Raw genomic sequence first — 23,218 nt, 5'->3', positions numbered from 1 at the left:
CAATTGATCTGACCAAGACTCATTTTCCTTCCAAGACAAACACCGGTCGTGCTTTGCTGAATTCATGGCAGGGAAAAGTGTAACAAGCAGAACACGCTCATTTAGCAAAAAAAGTACAGCTTGACAGAGACACCCACTCTAAAATTAACTCTGCCATCAAAGCAGGGCTTGTATTTGCCTCTGAAGAAGCAGCTCCTAAATCACAGAGAAATATTCTGCAGCTCCACATTACTGGGGTAGCAGCGTGAAGATGTTGCAAAGCTTGGCAGAGGAGGAGATGTTAAAACAACAGGCTTTAAGGAGTCAGGATGCATCACTGCTCAGGTGGATAAAGGCTGGCTAATGAATTAATGGACCATTTTCCATAGCAAGCTGATGAGGAAAATGGACATGCCAGACAAAATGCGAGGCAGGAAATCCATTTACCTCAGCTTTTCCCCGGCCACACCTGCCAAGTGTAAGCTGGCGATTTGTGAGGGGGAAAGAAGGGAGAAGGCTGTGAGCCTGCATGGGTGATCCAAACCCCCAAAAAGCTCTTTAAGAAGCAGCACCACTCTGACTTGTACTTGCTAACCAGCAGCAATCTAAATTTCCTGGCAGCTGGAGCATCCTGAGGAGACTCCAGCACCTGGGATTTATGTTCTCCGTGTACAATGTAACTTTCTAATGGAGAAAAATCTGCACGGGCTCCTTCCCACCGGGACAAGGAGCCAGCAAAGAGAACCATAATTCATTATTTTTTAAGTTCCACATGCAGCATGGCTCTGCCTGGTTCTGACATCTATCCCTAATCCCTCTCCAGCCCAAAATAACCCTTAAGCCAACACGATTACACACAGCAAGGGCGGCTGTAAGGACCCAGCCCTAAAGTCCCAGAGCACGGCGAGTTCCACTCAGCCAGGTTTTTCCTGGCTGGAGAATCCCCATTTCCATCTCGCCAGGGGTGAAATTTCACAGCTTCCACACCAGGAATTGCTCCAGCAGCCCCTTTCCAGAGCAGGGCTCACATACCGACTGCAACTCCTCCATGCCCAGTTTTCCGGGCGGGGAACAGACAGGACGTGGGTGAGGGCTCCAATAAAACAGCAACGAGACTATTTCCCCTCTCTATTTTCCCTCAATTACTCTTTTTTTGAGTTAGTTTCTTTGCCAAGCATCAAGAGAAAGTGACACCCTCTTATATACACCTTTTTTCACCCTCTCTGCTCAGTGCTCGCTGGACATTTGGGGTCTTTAAGCTGCCGGGGAATGTCTCCAGGAGCCATCCAGGACATCCCTGAGCATCCTCAGGGAGCTGGATGGGCGCCGAGCGCTCCTCCAGCTGGACCAGCAACAACAAATAAATAAATCCCTCTCGGGATTGTGCTGCCTCAGGATTTTACAGCTCCGGACAGCAGCGGTGCGAAGCCCTGGACGGCGGGACGCTGCAGATCCATCATCTCACACCGAACCGGAGCGCTCCCTGCTAAACAGGCAGGGCCCGAAGGGGAGCGGCGCTGTCCGGATCCACCCCCGGACACTTCGGGAGTCCCGGGGACCGGAGGGGGCTCCCCCGGGTGGGTGCGCACCCACATCCCACATTCCCAGCACCGGGAGCCGCCGCTCGCATCCCCAACTCGGCTCGGGATGCTGAGAGTGGGGTGGGGAGCGGGCACGGAAACACAAACACCTTTGGCGGCAAAGCACACACCTTTTGGGCAAAGCACACGCCTTTGGGGGCAAAGCACACACCTTTTGGGCAAAGCACACGCCTTTGGGGGCAAAGCACACGCCTTTGGGGCAAAGCACACGCCTTTGGGGGCAAAGCACACGCCTTTGGGGGCAAAGCACACGCCTTTGGGGGCAAAGCACACGCCTTTGGGGCAAAGCACACGCCTTTGGGGCAAAGCACACGCCTTTGGGGGCAAAGCACACGCCTTTGGGGCAAAGCACACGCCTTTGGGGCAAAGCAGCGCAGCTCCGGACCCCGCAGCAGCTCCGGGGGGTGCCACCAGCCCGGCAGCGCCGTCCCAGCCGCAGCCGCTCAGCATCCCCGCAGCCCCCAGCCCTGCCCTGCCCGCCCTCCCCGTTACCTGCAGCCGCCGGCAGATCCGCCAGGTTGCCGAGCCCCAGGAAAGGGCAGCCCGGCCCCGGCGGCGGGGCAGTGCCAGGGCCGGCAGCGAAGGGCGCAGGGACGGCGCTGGCCGCGGCCCCGCAGCCCGGCTCGGCTCGGCTCGGGAGCGGGGCGGGCGCTGGGCCGGGCTCGGCTCCGCCCCGGGCGGCGCGGGAGGAGCGCAGGGACGGCGGCAGCAGGAGGAGGAGGAGGAGAAGGAGAAGAAAAGGAAGCTGCACCCAAGCGTGCGGAGTTCTTCTGTTTTGGGCTGCGAGCGAACCCCCCACCAGAACTGTGGTTCCAGAACGAGTTCCGATTTTGGGGGACAATGGAAATGTTGGAGCACCCTTGGCGCTGTGACGGGGCTTTGGGAACGCTGAGCCCCTAAAGGGCAGCGAGCACCCCGGAATCACAGAACGGGTTGAGACGGAAGGAAACTTACGGATCATCGCATTCCAAACCCCCTTTCCACTGTCCCGGGTTGTTCCAAGCCCGTCCAGCCTGGCGTTGGACACTTGCAGGATGGGGCAGGAGGGATGTTCTGTGTTCCCCCCTAGGTGAATAAAAAAGGTCGGGTGCAGGTTTGGGCTGTGCAGCCTCCTGATTTCTCCGCACCTTTCCAACTCGCCCTTAGTTTTTTCTACCCCTTTATCACCTGCACCTGGCCCTGCGTTAGATCCTGAACTCCCAAGTGTGCAGGTGGACCTGATCTCCACACTGAGGCCACCCTGCTGTGGCACTTTGGGAAGGATGAGTGTTCTGTTGGACCTACACCATGCTCAGGACTTGTTTTCCTCCCACTGCAGCAGCTCATGTTATTTGGGATGAGAAGGGTGCCCAGGCCTGCCCAGCTCTGTGGCCAAAACTCAGCTGTGTCCTGGCTGTGAATCCTTTGCCCTTCTTGATGCAAGGTGACAAAACACTTGGCTGACAGCAATGGATTCATTTTTTTCCCTGCAAATTGGCCATTTCCCACTTTTTTGGCCCAGCCCTGAAGTAGACTGATCCAAGCAGAGCAAAACGAAGGGATGTGCTGTCAAAATAACAAGCAAGCACAAGCCAAATGCCAGACTCCACTGAGGCAGACTAAGCTGAGAGGTCGCTGGCAACTGGCTCTTTTCCTTGGAGAAACAGAAATAATCCTGCTGCACCCAGCAGTAGGGAAAGACTGGAGGTGAAAAATGAGAATTTAGACCCTGATCCAAGCAAGGAGCAGCACAGCAGAGGAGCTGTGGGGTTGAGGTACAGGCAGTTGTCCTCGCAGCCCTTTGCCAAGTGCTTCTCCTTCCAGCCCTGCTGATAGGAGACATTTCAGAATCACAAGCCTGAGAGCTGTGATTACCTTAAATCCTGATGGAAATCTCTCCTGTGGGAGCATTTTATTTACTGTGGTTGTGGGTCCACAGCAGAGCTTTAGGATGTGTTTTCCTGCAGGCTTGGGGTGGATGTGCAGGAGGGGATGGGACAGATGCAGATATTCCAAGGCAATAACAAAGTCTGGAGCCTTTGCCAAACTTTAAACATCCTTGGTTTTGTGCCTAAGGATTGCCTTTTAACTTCAGCAGAAAGAGTTCAGCCCTTTGTAAGATCAAGGGGAAAATCTTTTTTTCTGGCACCAAGAGGAAATACTCTTCAAACTCGTGAGGTTCCAGAAATCCTGCAGATGCTCCCAGCACCAGGCAGTCAGTTCCTTAGAGCATCCATTTGCTGAGAAAAATGCCTCTGAAAAGAGACAGAGTTTGCACATTTCCAGAATATTTCTGTGATTTGGCCGGTTGCATCTGACACAGGATCCTGCCAGGATGCAGGGCTGGGGAAGGATTTGTTCTCCAGCCACTCCAAGCAGCTGTGAGGACAAGGACAAAGCAAATATAAGCACAAGGACCACCTTTGCCACCTGAAAGCAGCACTTTGGCTGCTAAGGGCCGGGCAGTTTCAAAGAAAAGCCACTGAAGGAAACTGACCATGAATTTCCATGAAGCCTCTGGGAAAACAGATGCAGTTCTGGACAGGAAAGGTTGGTTTCAGATTTATAAGCTCCTTGTCCCATGCTGAGAGCCTTGAATGCTCAAAGCTACTTTAAATATCTCCCTTTGGCATGGGAGGGATTTCTGCTGGGCTCATTCCTCACATGTCCACCAGCTTCACTTCCAAAGGATGCAGCTGTAAAGGGCTCCTGAAAACCCCTGGTGACACTCCCTGTGTGTGACTCCCTGTTTCAGCTGCTCCTTTAGGACCTGGCTCAGCTCTAAACCAGGCCTGAGTTTGGGCATTTCACATCCTGAAAGCATTTTGTTACATGCTCATGGAAGGGAAAATCCCTCCAGAAGGGAAATTTCCCTGGCAGGGAAGTACAAGGCTGACAGCTCAGAAGGGCATCAAGGCAAATGCTCAGAGGAGCCACTGCTCTGGTCTTTGGTTGGGATGGATGGGGAGGGAGGTGCTGCAGGTTCCTACAAGATTAGGATCAAGAGGAATGGGCTGATTAGTCCTTAAACTCAGCACCAGCCTTCTCCAAGAAAAAAGTGCTGTTCTATCCCCTCTGTGGCAGAAAAAAATCCCGGCTGGGGCAGCCTGGGAGCAGGCCGGGCAGGGAAGGAAGCGAGCAGAGGGACCCACCATTGTTCTGCCCCTGCAGCTCCTGGGGAATGCAGGGCACGCAGGAGGGAGCTCTGTGCTTTCCTGTGTTTGTGCTGCCCGTGTTTTCATTAAGGTCCTTTTTCCTACCTCTTTCTGCAAGGCCTTTGTGCCTCTAATAAGTGCAAGGAAGGTGTTGATTGTAAGCGTCCCCTCAGGCATAGTTATTTTACCATAATAGCATTTACAGGGAGGGCTGGCAGAGCCATTTTCCTGTTACATCCTCTGTATTTCAACCTCTCTTTCACTTCTTTTTTTGCCTCCTCAAGCTGCCCCAATAAGCCCTTGCAAGGTCTCCATCCCTGCAGCAGAAGCCATGGTGACCTGGTGAGCCCTAAAGAGATAGCTGAGGGTGAAAATAGTAATATTTGATGTTACCCAGCAACTGGAAATGAAGATATCTTCTGTCCACCAAGTCAGGAAACACAGCTTGCACAATAGCTGTGTGTGCCTGCTCTGGGGGAGTTACAGCAACCCCTTCCAGGAGATAAGAGGGATGCACATAAAAGGGAGGAAAGTCAGGGGCAGGGATTATTGGAGCAGGTAAATCAGGTCCCTGTCACTCTCAGCATCCCCTGATGACTGCACTGAACTCTTGCAGTGTGGGGAAGGAAATAGGGATGGCTCAGTCATAATAGGTAAATAAATATGAAATAAATACAATACATATAAAATTCAGAAGACATGGAGGAGCCAGGAGCAGTTTTTGGGGTGGTCAAGGACAGTCGCTGCCACAAGTGATTTAGCTGGTGACAAAACTTGGTTCTGTATCCCAAGCGTGTGACCTTTTATGTGCTGGCATTTTTCACATTAAATACACAGTTGGAAAGAATGAAGCTAGCCATAACCTCCAGTTCCTGCTCTCAGTATCAAGCTTAGGAAAAACACAAGTTTCCTGTGGAAAAAAGAAAAACCCACAGTAAAAAATCATGTTGGTGTGGTACTTCATAATATGGTTTACAGGGCATGATGGGATTCGGTCAAAGATTAAACCTGATCATCTTGGAGGTCTTTTCCAGACTTAATGATTCCATGATTCCAGATATATTGGGAGAACTTCAGGGCATCTCTGAACTAACTGATTTTAAATTAAACTTTGTTTAACAGCATTTTCTAGTGCAGTCCACTTCATAAACAAATGCAGCTGACACAGCTAGGATTGAAATATATTCATCATTATGTGGTGCAAGACTTCCCTGCCCTGTGAGAAGGAGCCTTTCCAAAACATGCTTCTGATAACATCTGACCAGAAGAGTCAGAGGATGAGTGTGGAGGCCAAACCTGGCTTGCACCAAAATCCCAGTGGGATTTGTGGAGGAGCAGCCATCCCATCCACCCTGGCAGGCAAATCCCAGCGCTCTCTGTGTGCCCCAGGCACACAGGGCTGCTTTGTTCCCTCTGCTCCCTGCCCACCCAGCCTCTTCTCTTCCCTTCCCAACACATTCATCAGAGCCTGTTGGCTGAGCCCTTTGTTCTGTGCCTGCACAGGAAGGTCTGGGCTCGTGGTTCACATTGCTGGTGCCAGCACGGGATGATCTTTATTGACAAACCCATTATTGATCTATCTCCCTGCAGGGGGACTTTCACCTGCTCCAGCTCTGGCCATGCTGTGGATCTGCAGGTGATATTTGGATACAAACACAGATAGGCTCACAATCCAACCCTTCAGGGATGTGCCCTGCTCCAGTTAATATTAAACACCTTTGGAGATATCTCTGCATTTCTCCAGGCTGGGAGGAACCTGCTGCATTCTTCTCATAGCTTTTTGCAGGTACTGAAATAAAATCCCTGACCTGGATCCCTGAACAAAGCCCCTGTTATTCAGCCAGGTCAGGGGGAGCAGCAGTTTTCTGATCCTCTCCATCCCAGAGTTTTCTTGGATGGAGATGTGGGGTTTGACTCCATCACAGGGGATGAAAAACCCATCCCAGCCTCAGCTCAGCCTGCCTGAGATGGAGCATGTGTGCACAAACACTGCTGAGATTAAACCCCCAGAGTGCAAAACCTCACTGTCTGAAAAATGTTCTGTGATACCATTCCCCTCTATTTCTAATAAAACAACAATTTTTTAATTTAAAAAACAGCAAATTTTCTTCCCGTTACAATATAATGCTGTTCTACATGATGCTGTTCCAGCAGTTTATATAAATTTTTACAAATTTTATCTGTAAATTGCTTTTTGATGGGTGAAGCACAGCACCTGCACTCAGCTTTCCAAGCATCAGTAACTGTACACAAACACCTTTCTCTGTTAAAGCCATTCTGGGGTGTCTTTGGCCCAGGAGGGATTTGTTCACTTGGAAAGATGAGTCCTCCTTGCACAACACCAGGTGAGCACCTTACAACAGCCACGGATTCAGAGATCCATGGAGTATTCTGAGAGCAGCCAGGCCTGTTCCCAGACTGTGGTGAGAGCAGGGCTGGGCAAAGCAGCACCAGAACATGCCACACTGCTGGGATGGGAGTGTGGGCTGCACCCCAGGTACAGGGACAAGCCCCTGTGTGGGGATGGATTTTCCAGCCTCAAAGATGGAAAGCATTCTGCCTTCATCTGCTGGAGGACAAAATCCACCAGCAGATGATGCTTCGTGCTGGGCTCCATGGAGGAGAGGTGAGGGTAAGCAAGGCCTGAATGTCCTGCCCTCCCTCCTCCAAATGATTCCAAACCACCTCCCAAGCCAGGCCTGGATCACTGTGGAGATGTCAAGGCCCACACAAAAATCCTTTATCCTACCAGGTTTGGAAAGCCCCCAAAATGCTCATTTGGTCCATTTCAGTTCAGGTCCTGGGTCCCAGGCCAGGGATGTGCTGCCATGCAGGAGGTTCCACAGCCCAGAACCTGTTGGGCTTGTCTTGCTCCAGCTTCCTGCTCAACCTGATCCCAGGAGCTGGTCCCAGGAGGAGACATTCCAGCCAGGCAGCCTCCTCAGCTGCATGGAGAGAGCAGAGAAACTCTTCCAGCCTTTCCTCCTGGGCCAGACCTGCCCTGGGTTCTGCTGGACTCACCTTGAGCTTCCTCTCCTCTTCCTGGCCTTGAAGGCTTCTCCCTACTCCAAATCTCTTTGGAGTTTCTGATGCTGCAGATGCACCTCTTCATCCTCCTGTTGCCAACCCAGCCCAGAAGTTGCATTTCCCACTCCAAAACCTCAGATGGGGCCGAGGTCCACTCCAGAAACGTCCTCATTCTTCGACCCCATGAAGGGACCAGCACCAAGGCCCTAATTTCCAGCAGCACAGCAGAGGCAGAGCCAGGGAATCTCCACTCCTCGGGGCAGATTTCCCCTCCTGCTTTGTGGGACAGGCCAGAGAGGCCTCGAGGTGTTTGCTGTGACCCTGAGGTGACGTCTGGGCTGGAAAGGTCACACCCAAGACACTTGGCAGTGCTTCCCCTCCGAGCCCAGCAGCCACCAGCCATCTGGGCTGTAATGAGGAGAGCAAATATTATCCTCCAGAGGTGTCAGCAGCTGCTGCTGCTTTGAAATGCTGGGAGAAAAGCCTCCTTAAATAGTTGGGATTCCTCCCAGCAGCACAGGGATGAGAGGAATAATATTTGGGAGAGGAACACACCCCGAATGAGGGAGTCTGGGTGAGGGTGGGAAGCCGAGAGCAGACGGCATCTCCCGGCCACAGATGGTTCCCATCAAGAGGAATTTTTTCTTGTTAATCCCAAAACAAGCTCGAGATGTATTTTTATTTCAGTGTTAAGAGGAGAGAAAAAGAAAGTCTGACATGACCCCCTGTTTTTCTGGCCTCACTCCCTGCTCAGCCTCTGCTCTGAGCAAGCACAGAAAACTCAGTTCATGTTAAAGGCAGGCACTCTGAGAACAGAAAATCCTGGGGTGGTTCTTCCAGCTCTTCTTGACCTGGGAATTCATCCCATTCCAGCTGGAAATGGAGGTAAAAATCTAAAGCCTGGGTGTGTATCTGAAGAATCCTGTGGTGTTCTCTGGGGTTCATCAAGGCACAGAGGAAAACAAGGTGCCTGTGGGGGTGTCAGCAAGGGTGTCCACCCTCCCCTTTAGATCTTAAACCAGGGATGGACTCCTGAGCCAATCCACTCCCAAAGCCTCCATGAGCTCAGGAGCATCCCTAGCTCAAAAAAGCCCCAAAAGAGTGATAAAAATTGCACTCAGTGGGAGGACTGGGAATTCATTCTCCTCAAAAGCCCTGCTTAGAGAACTTGCCTGGCATTCCTCCATGGCCTCCCTGGCTGGTGGGTGCCCTGGTTCCACAAACTTGCTCTGAGGGAGCTGCCAAGAGGAACCCCTGGGCATGTCCCAGGAAGCTTCCAAGGACGTGGCACCCCCCCAATAAGCAGCTGTGGGCCATCTGAAAGTATTCACATGGAAGCAGGGCCAGGAAATAACTTCTTCTCATGAGGTGACACTTCTGGTCCATGGTGGTGGCCCTACAAGGTGGTGACCTCTGAATGGGAATTTTCTTTCAGACAGAACTTCCTGGGACATTTACACCCCCAGATGAGGCTGGGCATCCCCCCTCCTCTCTGGCAACTCCCTGGGGTGACTCAGGATGTGCAAACACTGACTCATCCCAACGTCCCAGGAGCACTGAGCCTCCCACACACCAAGACAGGGTGGTGGGAGAAGGGAAAGGCTGCACTCAGCCTCCCCTGTGCACTCAGGGAGGCTGCAGATAAATCAGCAAGGTGGGGCAGGCTGGGGCAGCCAAGGACGCTCTGCACAGGGATGGACAGAGATAAGGGCATCCTGCTGTGGGAGCTGCTGCCCAGTATGGGAAAAATGGACTGGGAGGCTCAGGATTGGTTTAGGAAGGAGGGTTTGAAGAGCTGAGGAAGAGGATCAGGAAACCCAGGGTTGGTGTCTGGGCAGCTGCAAAGGGTGGTGGCACTTACAAAGTCAGCTTGGCTGCACAAATCCTGGATTTCATCAGGACGTGATTATTCCATACAAGGGTAAAAATGTGTGGATCCTGCAGCAAACAGCAGCACTGAAAAAGCTGCCAAGCTCTCCAGTGTGTGACCACCCACTGCAAATCCTGCTGGAAAACTGGAGCAACCTGGATCTGCTCACCAGGGATGAGGTGGATGGTTCTCCTGGAGATCTGAAATTTAAATGGACATTCAGATGCATAACTGGCCATCCTAAAGAAGCTGTTTGCTCACAGCACTGCACACTGTGGGGACAGAGCTCCCTGACCTGTTTTCTGTGTGAGCCAGAGCACATCTGGCATTTCTCCTCCCTCAGTCCTGGGAAATGGTCAAGTCCAACCCTTGACCCTGCACAGACACCCCAACAATCCCACCCTGGGCATCCCTGGAGCTCTGTGGGGCTGTGCCTATTCCCTGGGGAGCCTGAGCAGTGCCAGCACCTCTGGGGGAAGAACCTCTCCCTAAATCCAGCCTGACCCTGCCCTGGCACAGCTCCAGCTGTTCCCAGGGTCCTGTCAGACACCAGGGTCCTTTCCCTGCTGCTCCAGGGGGGCAGGATGGAGCTGGGACACATCTCCAGGTGACACCTGAGGGAGTGAGGGCTCCTGAGTGTTCTCCCTTCACAGCAGAAGCAGAAGGGATGTGAGATATGACATCCCTGCCCATTAAAGATTACAGCCCAGCCAGGCCACAAGGATTGCAGGAGTCAATCCCATGTAAGCCCTTCTATTTAAAGAAATAAACTACCCAGGAAAAAAAGCAGCCTAAGATTAGAAACACACAGGATTTCCTCAAATTCCAGCCATCAGCCCCAGATTCAGCTCAATGGGGAGGTTTGTTATTCTGCCAGAGCATGAATCCTGCACCCCAGCAAAGTTTGGATCATTCTGTGCAGCTCCATCACAGGCCCAAAAACCACACTCAAAACTGGTTTAGTTCTGCTCCCTCTCTGCCTAAACCATCTCCAGTATATTCCTTGATTAAAAATAGTTTTTCAGGTAGGAGAGTTTTGGCTTTTTGCACAAGCTGGGGATGTTTCCTGCAAATTCCACATTGCTCAGGAGGATGCTCCTGTGCAGGAGAACCTTTCAGAAAATGTAATGCTAAGCAGGGTGGGAAGCAGAAATAATTTTTTTTCTTGTTCTGGGTAGGAAAAGAACTCAGAGACCACTCAGGGACACCTTCCACTGTCCCAGGCTGCTCCAAGCCCTGTCCAGCCTGGCCTGGGACACTGCCAGGGATCCAGGGACAGCCACAGCTGCTCTGGGCACCCTGTGCCAGGGTGTCACCTCCCTCACAGGGAGGAAATTCTTGCCAATATCTAATCTAAAAATCTCTCCCCTCATTTCAAATGACACAAAGGATGTGGGTAAAGCAGACAAAGTCACCCTGTGCTTTGTGCCTCACCAGCCAGGAATTGAGAACTCATTTGGGATTTGGCCCTGCTGCTTCTCCCTAAACTGGGTGAAACTCCAGCCTAACTTACCAACTCCAGCCTGTCCCTAAAGGGATCCCAAAGGAATGAGGGATCCCCTCTGCCCCAGCACTGCAGCAGGATGGCAGCAGTTGCTTTTTCCAGGCATAGCACGAGGGGGTGACTCATTCCTGGCAGGAATTTCCCTCTCCCCCAGCCCCTCCTGCCCCTCTCTCTGCCTGGAGATTTTCCCCCACAGCAACAAGGGGTGAGGGCAGCTTGAGGTGAGCCAGGAAGAGCAGAGACTTTCCCTGAATCCCCTGAGTTCAGCTGGGGATGTGTCCCAGAGGTGCCCACTCCCTCCCAGCTGTGTGTTTGGGAAGGAGGGGAGGGGAATTCTGCAATACTGGGCAGAGCTGTCCCATCAGGCATCAAAAGAGACACATCTCATGTGCCAGTTGTCCCTGTGGCGGCCCTGAGGTGCAGCCAGGGCTGGGCAGGGCACGTGAGGGAGCTCAGCTGCATGTGCACCAACAGGTCCAGCAGGAGCCAGCCAGGATGACCACACAGCCAGGTAGCCCATGATTCATGGGACAACCATCTGCTGAGGCTGCAAGCACTCACTTTCCACCTCCAGCTCTCCTCCAGGCCAGCTGGCCAAGGCACAGGGGCAGAAGGTGCCTCTTGCCATGGCCACCAAGCAGGAGCTGCCACAGGACCTTCACTCAGCTCCACACCACAGCTCTGTGGGGTTCAGGAGGCCCAGGGTAGCCTGGGGGGCAAACATCAATTTCTCAAGGTACAGAACCTGGAATGAGATCTTGGAAAGCTGGAGATGGAAGGAAAGAGTCCAAAGGAGGACCTGGTTTTCAGGAAAATAACAGAGAATCACAGAGATCTGTGATACAGAAAATAACAGAATGACAGAGAATCAGACTGGTTTGGGTTGAAGGAACCTTAAAGCTTATCCAGTTTCATGGACAGGGACACCTTCCACGGTCCCAGGTTGCTCCAAACTATGTCCAACCTGGCCTTGGGCACTTCCAGGGATCCAGGGACAGCCATACCTTCTCTGGGCACCCTGTGGCAGGGCATGCCCACCTTCAAGAATTCCTTCCAAATATCCCATCTAAATCCAACCTCTTTTGGCTCATAACCTCATCCTACAACTGCTCACCCTGACAGATGCAGCAGGTCAGGATACAGGAAGGGCAGAGATGCGCCCCCCTCTCCAATTGTGCTTTCCCTTCACCAGTTATCCCAAACACACCAAGTGTCCCTTTTTTCCCTCCACTCTGGGCAGCCACAGCTTGGCCACCAGTGGAAAATGATTCCTTGAGTGAGTGTGGCAGGATCAGCTGACTGGGCTGGCTGCAGATCTCGTGGTCACACAGCTCTAGATGTGCAGCAGTGCCTGCCTAAGCCTTTCCGTTTATGGGATGCAGAGGGGAGCTGGCAGTGTGCAGATAAATCCTTGGGAAGCACAAGGCATTGGAGACAGAACAGGACTCCCCAAGGGAGACACAGGGGGTGCAGAGAGGGTGGGCAAAGCACAGATGGAGCTGATGGAGCCTCACCAACTCTGTGCTTCACTTGGTTTTCCCAATGCAAGGGGCTCTGTGCAATCCCTGAGTTACTGTGCAGAGATTTTCCTTGCTGCTGGCAATTGCAGATTCAGGAGAGGAGGGGATCTGAGCAGGAACTGCTGCTGAGGTTTCAAACCAAATATCCATCCCCTGAGCAGGAATGCTTTGTGTCAGACCTGTAGGGGTTTTTCAGGTGGATCAGTGGGGTTTGCTGGCACTGGCACCAGCACCACTGGGGCTGTCAGCTCTGATCATGCACAGCTCGGAGCCTGCATGATGACAACAGGCTTGGGCTCCATCCAGCTCAGATCCAGTTAATTAAAGGAAATAAAACACTTCCCTACAAGCCAATTCCCCCTTTCTGGGTGCTGTTTACTGAGAGGCTGCAGTTCTGGACCAGAGCTGAGTGGGAGACCTGAAGGGAATCCCTGCAAACCCCCCTGGGGGCTCCAGCCCTGCGTCCTGTAGGAAGCCAGCCCTTCCCATTCCCTGCTGCTTGTGCACCCTGGCACATCCCTGGGGACACATGGACATGGCCCTGAAACAGAGCAGCTGGGGCTGCCCCTGCATCCCTGGCAGTGTCCCAGGCCAGGCTGGATAGGGCTTGAGCAGCCTGGGAAGGTGGAAGGTGTCCCTGCCATGGCAGGGGTGGCACTGGAGCTTTAAGGTCCCTTCTGACCCAAACCATTCTGTGCCATTATGATTCTGTGATTTTATATGAGAGCTGCTCTGGGTCACTCCCATCCCCACAGCCCTTCTGCCGAGATTCTCCAGCAGATCCTTGTCTCTCTTTCCTTCCCTGGAAAGAGAGAGACAAGGAAAGATTCCTGGCATGGGAAAGAGAGGACCAGTTCATATAATCCTCATGGCAATTGGGACCTGGAGAACCCTCTTCAGGAGAAGAGGATCTTGCAGGTCCCTCAAAGAGAAGGAGAAGGACTCCCTCTCTCTGCTCCCAGGCAGAATAGCAACTCTAAAACTGAAACCTGGAAAGACATCAGGAATCTCCTGGCTGGCATGCTGCACCCATGCCATGCTCCCACAGTTTGGGGTTATCTATACTATCATCCTATTTCTAGTGATAAATCTAATAAGTCACAGTTGAAATTGTATTTGGCAGAGTGTGAAATATGCTAAATTCCCTTTCCAGGCCAGGTTGGACAGGGCTTGGAGCAACCTGGGATAGAGGAAGGTGTCCCTGCCATGGCAGGGGCTGGCACTGTGTGATCTTTAAGGTCCTTTCCAACCCAAACTAAGAAAAAACAACAAAGCAAAAATGCCAGCCAGAATTCTACATCCATCTTTGCTTCCCCTTTTCCCTCCTCACCCTGCTAGCCTTGTTACTCCTTCCAGCAGGGAGGACTGGCCTGGAGGAGCTTCATCCCCAAGGCAAGTGGAAGGGAAATCACCCCTCCCTGGCAGAGGGGGGCTCCAGGACGCACTGCTGGGGCACATCCCTGGTCTGTGCGGTGCAGACCGAGCCCTTGCTGCTCCTCCTCCCGGGACTGGTGCCTGGGCGAGGCTGGAGCCAGCCCGGGATGGTGCCGGTGCTGGATCCGGGCAGCGGGGGGAGCAGCGAGACCGGGACACGGGACGGGAGGGGATGGACACGGAATGTCCCTGCCCGCCTGGGGCCTGGGGAGAGATTCCCTGCATTCCTGGGGCTCGGCCTGCGTTTGGGTTTGCTCCCTGAGGAGCCCCAAAAGGGGAGCAGTGCCAGGGCCACGGGGGTGTCTCTGCAGGGGGAGCTGTGCCCAGGGCTGCTCTAAACGAGTCCTGCAGAGCCCTCATTGGATCTGTGTGCTCCCAGCTCTCTGTAGCTCCTGAATCCCAGCCAGCCTCTCTCTGTCTCCACTATTTTTAAATCCATCTATTTCCGCTGGTCTCCCTGCTTTGGTGCAGCCTTTTCCACACTGACACTTCTGCAGCCCAGAAATCCTAAATATTCTCACTGTCCCAAGAGTTTAGGCACCAGCTGCACTGGGGAGCAGGGGAGCTCAGGGCCAGCAGTGCAGAGCTGTGCTGTTTGTTGTGGGTTCATGGCACTTTCTGAAGCATGGGAAACTCATGGCCACAGGCACACAGAGCCAGAAGTGAACTCCCAGAGCAGGACTCAGGGCGTGGGATTGCAGACAGAAACCCTGGAGGAGGTTCCTCACCCTGATCCCACCCTCCTGCTGCCCCAGGGATGCAGGGCTGGCACCAAGGCACACAGTTATCTGGGATTTTCCAGCTAATGGGACCACACAGGTGATGAGCACCTCTGGAGTGCAGAGTGCCATAAGCTCAGTGCTTCTCATGCCCACAGGGATTTGTCTGCACTGACTCTACCACAGCCCTGTGGTGTCCAAGATTCCTGCAGGGCTTTTTGGGTGTCCCCCCACCCTGCCCCATTTCATACCTGCTTCCACAGGGTGACCATGCACCTTCCTGCAAATGCCAGGGAAGTCAGGAAAGCTTCAGGCAGCAGTGAATTGCTGGATTCATGGCACGTGGTATATCAGAGACAGAGCCCAGAGTGGATTTGTTGTGCATCCCACATTTGATGAACTTGCCTCCAGAAGATCCAACTATTCTATTAACTGGAATTAGGGAGAAAATCACAGTTAAATTTTTAATTCATCAAGACAAGTGCCATCACAGTCACTGAAGATATTTCTGAATGTGGGGAGGTCAATTTGGAAAATGAAGACAATTCCACAATGAACAAATTGCAGTTTCTCCATTATTTTGCATGCCCAGCACACAGCTTTGTCATTGGAAAGTACAACAACCAGAACTGGGTATTCCATATCCAACAGAAACATTTGGAAGTTCAGGATTTGAGTGCTTCCCTCCCACTGAACTGCAGCCATGACTGCAACCTGAAATGTTCAAAATTCAGGAGCTGCCTTAAGTTCTTTGCTGCTGCTTCTCTGTGTTCAGGCAGCAAAGGAGCTTGAAATAATTCCCAAGTGGATGGGGCTAAGGCAGCTCCATGCAGGAGAGGAGGAGGGCTGTAAGAGGCTTTGATTCACACATGTCTGTAACCACAGCATCCCTGGGTCCCAAACCAGGAGTGATCCCAGGGGGATTCAGGTCTTGACGTCAAAGCCAACAGTCCAGAAGTGCAAATGATTTCCAAGACTGAATCCAAGCTGTTTGTGCACGGCTGGGAAACATCCAGCACCTTCCTGAAGGGAATCAGGAGTGAAACAACGATCCTCATTCATCCAAACCTCCCACCCCACCTCTCCCAAGCACCTCTGCCCCAGGCTGAACAAGAGTCCTTCTGTACAAAGCCAAATTCAGCAGCTCTGATGCCTCCTCCAGTGTTGGGAACTGCCTGTCAGACCCAGGGACATGCAGGAGATGTTCAGTGTGTTGAGTGCTGGGCCAGGAGCTTGGAGTGTGCAGAGAGAGGCAGCTCCTGCATCCCTTCCCACTGTGGGAAGCACAGTTTGGGCATCCACGTTGGAGAAAGGCATCAATCATGGTCCCACAGGCTACAGAAACACAAAGCAGAGCCTGTTCCTGCCTGGGGTTTGCAGCACAGTAACCAGGAGCAGGGAGAGAGGACAAGGATACAGAGGCTGCTCTGTAAATGCAGAGGACCCTTGGCCATGAGATCCACCTCTGCTGGATGAGATTGGAGCAGGGATAATCCCAGACAGAGCAGCTCCACATCCTGGGGTCCCAGCCCCCAGCAGAGAGCTGTGCAGAGAGGGAGAAGATGCCCCTGGGACTCCCTGTCAAGTCCTCAGCATCCTCGTGGGGAAGGAAAGCAGCACACACCAGCCTGGCTCTGATTGTGCCCCAAACTCACCTTCCATGCCTCAGTCTCCCCAGCTTTTACAGGGGATCATCAGCCTTGCCCAAGTTTCTGCAATCCTGGGCCATCTGCAGATGCAGCTCTGGTGTGATGAGTCAGATGTGCCTCGTGTGACTCAGCTGGCAGATCCCATCCAACAGCCACGGAGCTTCCCTTGCTCCAGGATCCATATCTGCTGTTCTTACTGCCAAGTGCATGACTGCTCCCAAAACTAAACATGCCTGTGAGTCTCTAAATGCACCGGGAAAAGGCCTTTCCAGCTTCATTCTGAAACAGAGAAAAGTTCACTGCACCATCCACAACTTTCCTCCCTGCAAGTTACAAAAGCGGAAAACGGAAAACAGAGAGCGGGTTTTGTTTCTAAAATTAACATCCCCGAGGCAGGAATGTGGCTCTGCAACACCAGGAGCTGTGGCAGGACAGGGATGTGACCCTGGAAAAGTCTCTAATGTGTGGATACAGCCCAGTGGCAGCTGGAATAAAATGTGAGTGGCTCCTTCTGAAGCTCTCAAGAGTGAGTGTTGGTCTGCAAGAATGCAGCGGGGTTGCATCATGTGGGTTCCTTCAATCTTCCAGAAATCTGCCACTTCTTCCCTGCCACATTTTCATGGGGAATCTATAGAGTAGCTGGGAAAAACACACTGCAATTTTCTGCTGGCATATTTGAAGCAGGCAGGAATACTCAGGCTAAGTGGGGTTTCATCACACAGGGAAGATGTCACTTTGTTCCTAAGGGTCTCTGGAGATCCATCCTGAAATACATCCTGGCCTCTTGCAGACACACCCTAAATTTCCATGTTATGGGTTAAGCCCCCCGACCCAATCTGGACTTATGGCAAGGGACATTTACCTCACAGGTGGGTGCATTTCGTCGTCCTAAGGAAAGCTGCTCAGATCTGGACACAAACTGGTTTCGTCCCATCAGATAAGCAGAACATCCCCAGGGTTGGGACAACCATGGTCCTTGGAGAGTGGGGAAGGATGAAACCCCTTTTCCTGTTTGGTTTTACACTAAAGCAGAGATTTCAGATTAGATCTTGGGAAGGAATTGCTCTCTATGAGGGTGGGCAGGCCCTGGCACAGGGTGCCCAGAGCAGCTGTGGCTGCCCCTGGATCCCTGGCAGTGCCCAAGGCCAGGCTGGACAGGGCTTGGAGCAGCCTGGGACAGTGGAAGGTATCCCTGCCATGGCACTGGATGGGCTTTAACATTGCTTCCAACCCAAACCAGGTCCTGTTTGAGGTCCTGTGATTCCTGCTGTATCTCTCTGGGCAGCTTTTGTGCTGCCTCTGCAAGAGCAGAACAGACAAAGAGGCTGCCAAGGCCCCTCCTAAGCATCCCTTTGCTTACACATGCTCAGCACTTGGCTGAGGAGGAGAGTGCACACTATTTGTTCCTGCTGGGCCACTGCCCAGCGTGTCCTTCCTGGGATTCATCCCTCCCCTCCTCCTTTCCTGCCTTCCAACTGCTGCACCAACCCCCCAGGGCAGCAAACCCAGCAGCCCCAGCCCTGTCCTGCACTCAGCCCCCTCCTTCCTCTGCCATCAACAGTGGCAGTTTTAGCATTGGCTTCTTGGGAACCTGATTCCCAGCAAAGAAAGGACTTTTAGGGGCAGCAGCAGGACTGGGGAGACAGGCAGTTGTGTGACACCCTTGCCCACACAGCACAGGCTGGGCCCACCCCCCTCCAGCCCTGAGCAGTGCTGTGCTGGAAGCACAAGATTGGCTGCTGAGGATCCCTCAGGCTGGGGTTTAGGGGCGGTTCTGCTCCCTCAGCTGGCTCCAGAATAAACTGTTTCCTTTTACATCCCGCTTTCCTGAGGGGGGAGCGTGTGGGGCTGAGCCTCCTCACAGCTTCCACCAAGCGTGAGGGCAGGCAGAGCTCAGACCTCTCACATTTCCATATGCTCCTGGAAAATGCCAGGAAGAGATGAGGGAGAGCTCACTGCAGCTTTTAACAGGAGAGGTGCCCCACCACAATTCCACTCTGAGCACAGCAGATCGACCACCTGGGCCTTCTCTGCTTGTGTTTTGTAATAAAGGGTGAAAAGCTGGAATTGGACATTCCTCGCTGCCTGTTTTTAGGAAGGAAATGCAGCATCCCAGGATGTTGCACCATCCCAAAGCCCTGGTGCTCTCACATCCTGTCCTTGAGAGACCCCTGAGCCCATGGGGCTGATGTGGCTGACAAACCAAGCATTTGGTGCTTTTCCTTTTGGCTGCTTTTTGGGAGGATCCAGCCAGTCCCAGTCACCGAGAGGCAGAAGGGAGAGGGTAAGGAGTGCACATCACCAGTGCTCATCTTAGAAACACAGAGTTTAGGGTTGGAAGAGTCCTCTAGGACCATGGAGTCCAAACATTAGCCTGGAAAGGGCATCCTGGATCCTCTTAGCTTGCTACAGCCCCACACCAGAGCTCCTGGATCAGTGTAGGAACAGCTCAGGACCCCACAGCCCCGTGGGTCCTCCCAAGGATTGCAAATCCCTGCTGCCACATCCACAAGGATTCCATCTCCTCCTGCCATAGCCCAGCACAGCCCTGGGATCCAGGGGCCTGCAATCCAAGCTGCCACCACCCGTGCTGGCCCTCTGCTGAGGCCACACAGATGTCATTCTTTCCACCCAAAAGCACCAGAGGAATTCCACCCCCCTGCCTCGCTGTGCTGGCAGGAAACCCTGTGGATTTTGAACTTTTCTCTGGGAGTATTAAACAGGGATTACAAACTGGGATCAAGGGAATCTCTTTCTGCTGTGCCCTGTGGGAAAGCTGCAGCTGCAGCCTCTGTAGCCTGTCCTCCCTGCTTTGTGCACTGTGACATACCTGGATGATGCCACGCATGGGGAATGTGCTCCACAGCAATCAGATCTTTTCCTCTTCCTTTTCCTCCTCCGGCACACCTGCCAAGGAAGCAGAAGGAGATCAGTGCTTTGCAGAGGATGCACGCATTTGCCCCTTTAGGACATGTAAACCCAGTGAGCTCCCTGGAAGCCTGGGGCTGGCATGGCACAGCAGGCTGGCACAGGAGCTTGGCTCTCACTGCTGCACTCCAGACACGCCAGGGCACGGATCCACAGGATGCAGCCTTTCAGCTCCACTGCTGTCCTTTGTGTGCTGTCTGCTCACACAAAGCTGGGCCCTCCCAGCCCCAGCCAGGCCAGAGCTGGGCATGGCTGAGAGCCAGAGAGGGGCAGAAGGGCTGGGATGCCACTGCTGCCAGCAAAGCCATGGCTCCACCGTGCCTGGGGCTGCACGAGTGAGCTCACAGTGCCAAAGGAGGCTGTGCAGGCAGGAAAGTAAAGTGCTGAACCGAAACTTGTCCTTGAGCTGAGCCTTGAAGCAGAATTCCCCAAAATCTTTGCATGTGAGGACCTGGAGGAGCAGGCAAGCCCTGACTAGCTCTAGAGCAGAGGGAGAGCTCAGAGATCCTTCCACTGCATAAAGGGGTCTCCTGAAAAAGAGGGAGAGGGATTTTTCTTAAGGGCAGAAAGTGACAAGGGGGAATGGCTTCCCACTGCCAGAGGACAGGGTTAGAGGGGACATTGGGAAGGAATTGTTCCCTGTGTGAGTGGTGACACCCTGGCTCAGGGTGCCCAGAGAAGCTGTGGCTGCCCCCGGATCCATGGAAATGCCAAAGGCCAGGTTGGACAGGGTTTGGAGCAAGGTGGGACAGTGGAAGGTGTCCCTGCCATGGGGTGATTTCAAGGCTCGTCAGTGCTGGCTCCCAGCATCCCTGCCCTCCTCAGCCACGATCCTGGAAAGCAGAGATCCTGCACCAACACAGATGACAGGCTGTCTCAGCACAGGAAAACAGGATGAGTCTCCTGGGTCACTGCAAGGTGAGAGTGCAAAGCTGCTGGAGTTTATATTTAAAAAGTCCTGTCCAAAGAACACACAGCGTCTGCTTTCGCAGAAATGAACCACTCCTTCAAGAGATAACCAAGTGAATCAGTAACACTGCTTGGAACAAGAAGCCAAACAACCAGGGCAGCACCAATTTGGATGGGCATGGATTGTTTCCCACAGAAGTGGACCCCTGGTACTGCTGGATTTCACTGTTCTCCATCCCATCAATTTTTTTGTGGGGGACGTAGGATCACTCCCAGGACTTTTTTGTCTTGGGGGCTGTGGGATCACACCCAGGTCACAAAAACTCTGGGTGGAATTTAATTTAAGGCTCAGTGCATCTGCACTGCCCTAAACCCACAAAGCCAAGCCGTGCTGGAAATAGCTCCAGACAAAAGAATCCCGAGCTCTGCCCTGCGCAAGTGCGGTGTGGAGGGAGGAGCTGGCCGGGAGGAGAGGATGTGTCTGTCCCTCTGGCAGCTGGAACCGCTCATTACACGAGCAGGGGAGAGGAAGAAGGCAACTCCCAGTTTGGCTCCCCCTTCCCAGTCCCCATCCCACCGCTGGAGGAGCTCCTACGTGGCACTGTGGGGGCTGGGAGCGCCTCTGCACAGCCTGCAATCGCTGGAGAGCAGCAGGAATCATCCCCAGCAATGCAGATCAGCAGTTCTGATTCCCAGAACTCTGCCCTGGACACAACTGCTCACAGTCACTGCTCACCACAGCCTCACAAAAAACTTACTTCCTTTTCAAACCAGGACCAAGGATCAAGCTGTTTGCTGACATTTTGGTAGAACTGACTCATTTTCTGCGTATTCACATCCCAAAGATCTGCAAGGGCTTTTTGTGGCTCTTACCAGGTTGTGTTGGAGAGACAGCAGGAACAGGTTGAAATATACACTGAAAAGCAAGAATAGGTTGAAATATACACTGAAAAGCAGGAATAGGTTGAAATAGCAACTCCTGCACTTAGTAGCAGGAATAGCTTGAAATATACAGGAATAGGTTGAAATATACGCTTAAAAATCAGGAAAAATCTGAAATATCTTTATGCTGAGCTGCCAGTCCCCAAACACAACTATCTGCATTCTACTCCAATAGGTTGAATAGGAATAGGTTGAAATATACACTTAAAAGCAGGAATAGGTTGAAACAGCAACTCCTGCACTTAACAGCAGGAATAGGTTGAAATATACACTTAAAAATCAGGAAAAATCTGAAATATCTTTATGCAGGGCTGCTGGCCCCCAAACACAACTATTTGCATTCTACTCCCAATTCATGTTATTGAGGCAAAGCCATTTCAAAGGACTGAAGCACAGAGCACCCAGAGTGGCATAGGACTTTGGTGCTGGGAGGCAGTGAAAGTAATCAAGATTAAAAGTTTAGGAGTTGATTTTAAATTTCACTCGGAAGGTGAAAAAATCTTACATGGGAAGTAATTACAGAGCAGGGTTTGAAGGTGGAGCAATTCAGAATTTGGCAGAGAAAAGCAGCTGATGGTGCAAGTTTAAAGGAGCTTTTCTCATTTCTCAGCTGGCACATGCTGCTGGTACAGACCAGTAACATTTGCCTTGGTATTGATGGTTTTGATATCAGCAAATTCATTTTTAATAAAGCCAAAATTTTGCTATAAAAACTCTGGGACCCCATTGTTGATCATGTATGCAGACATAAAGCACAGCTAACTGCACCAAAAGACCCTAGTGTACCAAAATCTATTGCTTAAGGTATTCCAAAGCCATTTTCCCACTGAATCCCTCCCTGAAGGGACCAGATTTCTAAACATCACTGAGCACCAGGTTTGTTGCAGCTGATGGAGATTTTTTTTTTACAGGGAGGCCTCAAAGATCTCCCCTTGTTTGAGATGAAAAGTACCTACTCACATGGCAGCATCTGAACAGGTCAGATGGAAGGAAAATGTCACCTTTTGATGCTACCTTCTAGAATAGGTGGGCTGTGAAGGGGAATGGAATGGTGATTCCAAAGCAAGAAGCTTCTAAGACAACAAGCAGAATATTCAAACCAGAAGGAAAATCAGATGCTGTTTGCTACTACAGCAACAGGAGGCTGAGATCTGCTGAGACTCCGTCTTCAGAGGGAAGCAGAAAAGCTTGGCAGAGCCAAAACTCGGGGAAAAAATGAAATTACAGTGTGATTAAAAGGGAGACATAGACACCAGTTAAAGAACACAGGATGCAGCATCCTTCTGCTGATGCAACTATCCATGAGGGGGTGGTACCTCGAATATCCCTCCATCCCAGACTGCCATGAAAACAATCCTGTGCTGTCCTAAAACATGACAGGGTTGGATCAGAGCTTCAACACTTGTGACTCAGCACAAACCTCTCCATGGCACAGCTGCTCTGGGCACCCTGTGCCAGCGCCTGCCCACCCTCACAACCAGGAATTCCTTCCCAATATCCCATCCGTCCCTGCCCTCTGGGAAGCCATTCCCTGTGTCCTGTCCCTCCATCCCTTGTCCCTGGAGCCCCTTCAGGCCCTGCAAGGGCTCTGAGCTCTCCCTGGAACTTTTTCTTCTCTCTTGGAGGTCACGTTTCAGATTCACACTTGAGGACGGGGCAGTGTTAAACACTGGCTGCCTGTGACTGCTCCAGCCGTGCCCGAAGCCCTTTGCATCACCCCTGACTTCATATGGAGGGCGACAGCCCAGAAACAAACAAATAAATATATCACTACCTGCCTTTGGTAGGTGCCAACAACCATCCAGCTGCAGGAGATGCCAGGGGCAGGGAGGGGATGGAAATAAGACAGACCTGAGCCCTGCAAGAAGGCAAAAGCACAGTTAGGGCAGGGAGTAGCTCCCCACGCTCCTGCAGGAGGCCGGGCAGGGCAAGGGAAGGCGCATCCCCCATCCCTCCCGACCCCCCTTGGGCGGCGCGGGGCCGGCATTCCCTGCCATTGGCG

General features: G+C 52.5%; 1 protein-coding gene and 1 long non-coding RNA gene across 3 annotated transcripts in view; both read right to left on the bottom strand.

Moving 5' to 3' along the window:
• Positions 1–2,181, bottom strand: part of GDPD5 (glycerophosphodiester phosphodiesterase domain containing 5) — a 101,544-nt gene extending 99,363 nt beyond the window's left edge. The window contains exon 1 of one of the 2 annotated variants that reach the window (XM_059466756.1): positions 2,073–2,181. The gene's annotated coding sequence lies outside the window, so the exon portion shown is untranslated. The remainder of the gene's footprint in view (positions 1–2,072) is intronic. The other variant, XM_059466755.1, reaches the window with a different exon arrangement.
• A 6,219-nt stretch (positions 2,182–8,400) lies between these two features.
• On the bottom strand, positions 8,401–19,331 carry LOC132069968 (uncharacterized). The gene is made up of 5 exons (XR_009417853.1): positions 19,268–19,331; positions 17,300–17,460; positions 16,444–16,716; positions 15,040–15,220; positions 8,401–9,811 (listed from the first exon to the last, which is right to left on the bottom strand). It is a non-coding gene; the product is annotated as an uncharacterized LOC132069968 (long non-coding RNA).
• Between the last annotated feature and the right edge of the window lie 3,887 nt (positions 19,332–23,218).

The sequence above is a fragment of the Ammospiza nelsoni genome, chromosome 2 (assembly GCF_027579445.1).
Source record: "Ammospiza nelsoni isolate bAmmNel1 chromosome 2, bAmmNel1.pri, whole genome shotgun sequence".
NCBI lineage: Eukaryota > Metazoa > Chordata > Aves > Passeriformes > Passerellidae > Ammospiza > Ammospiza nelsoni.
Note: the sequence above shows the minus strand (reverse complement) of the source record. Positions and strands in the feature narration are given on the sequence as shown.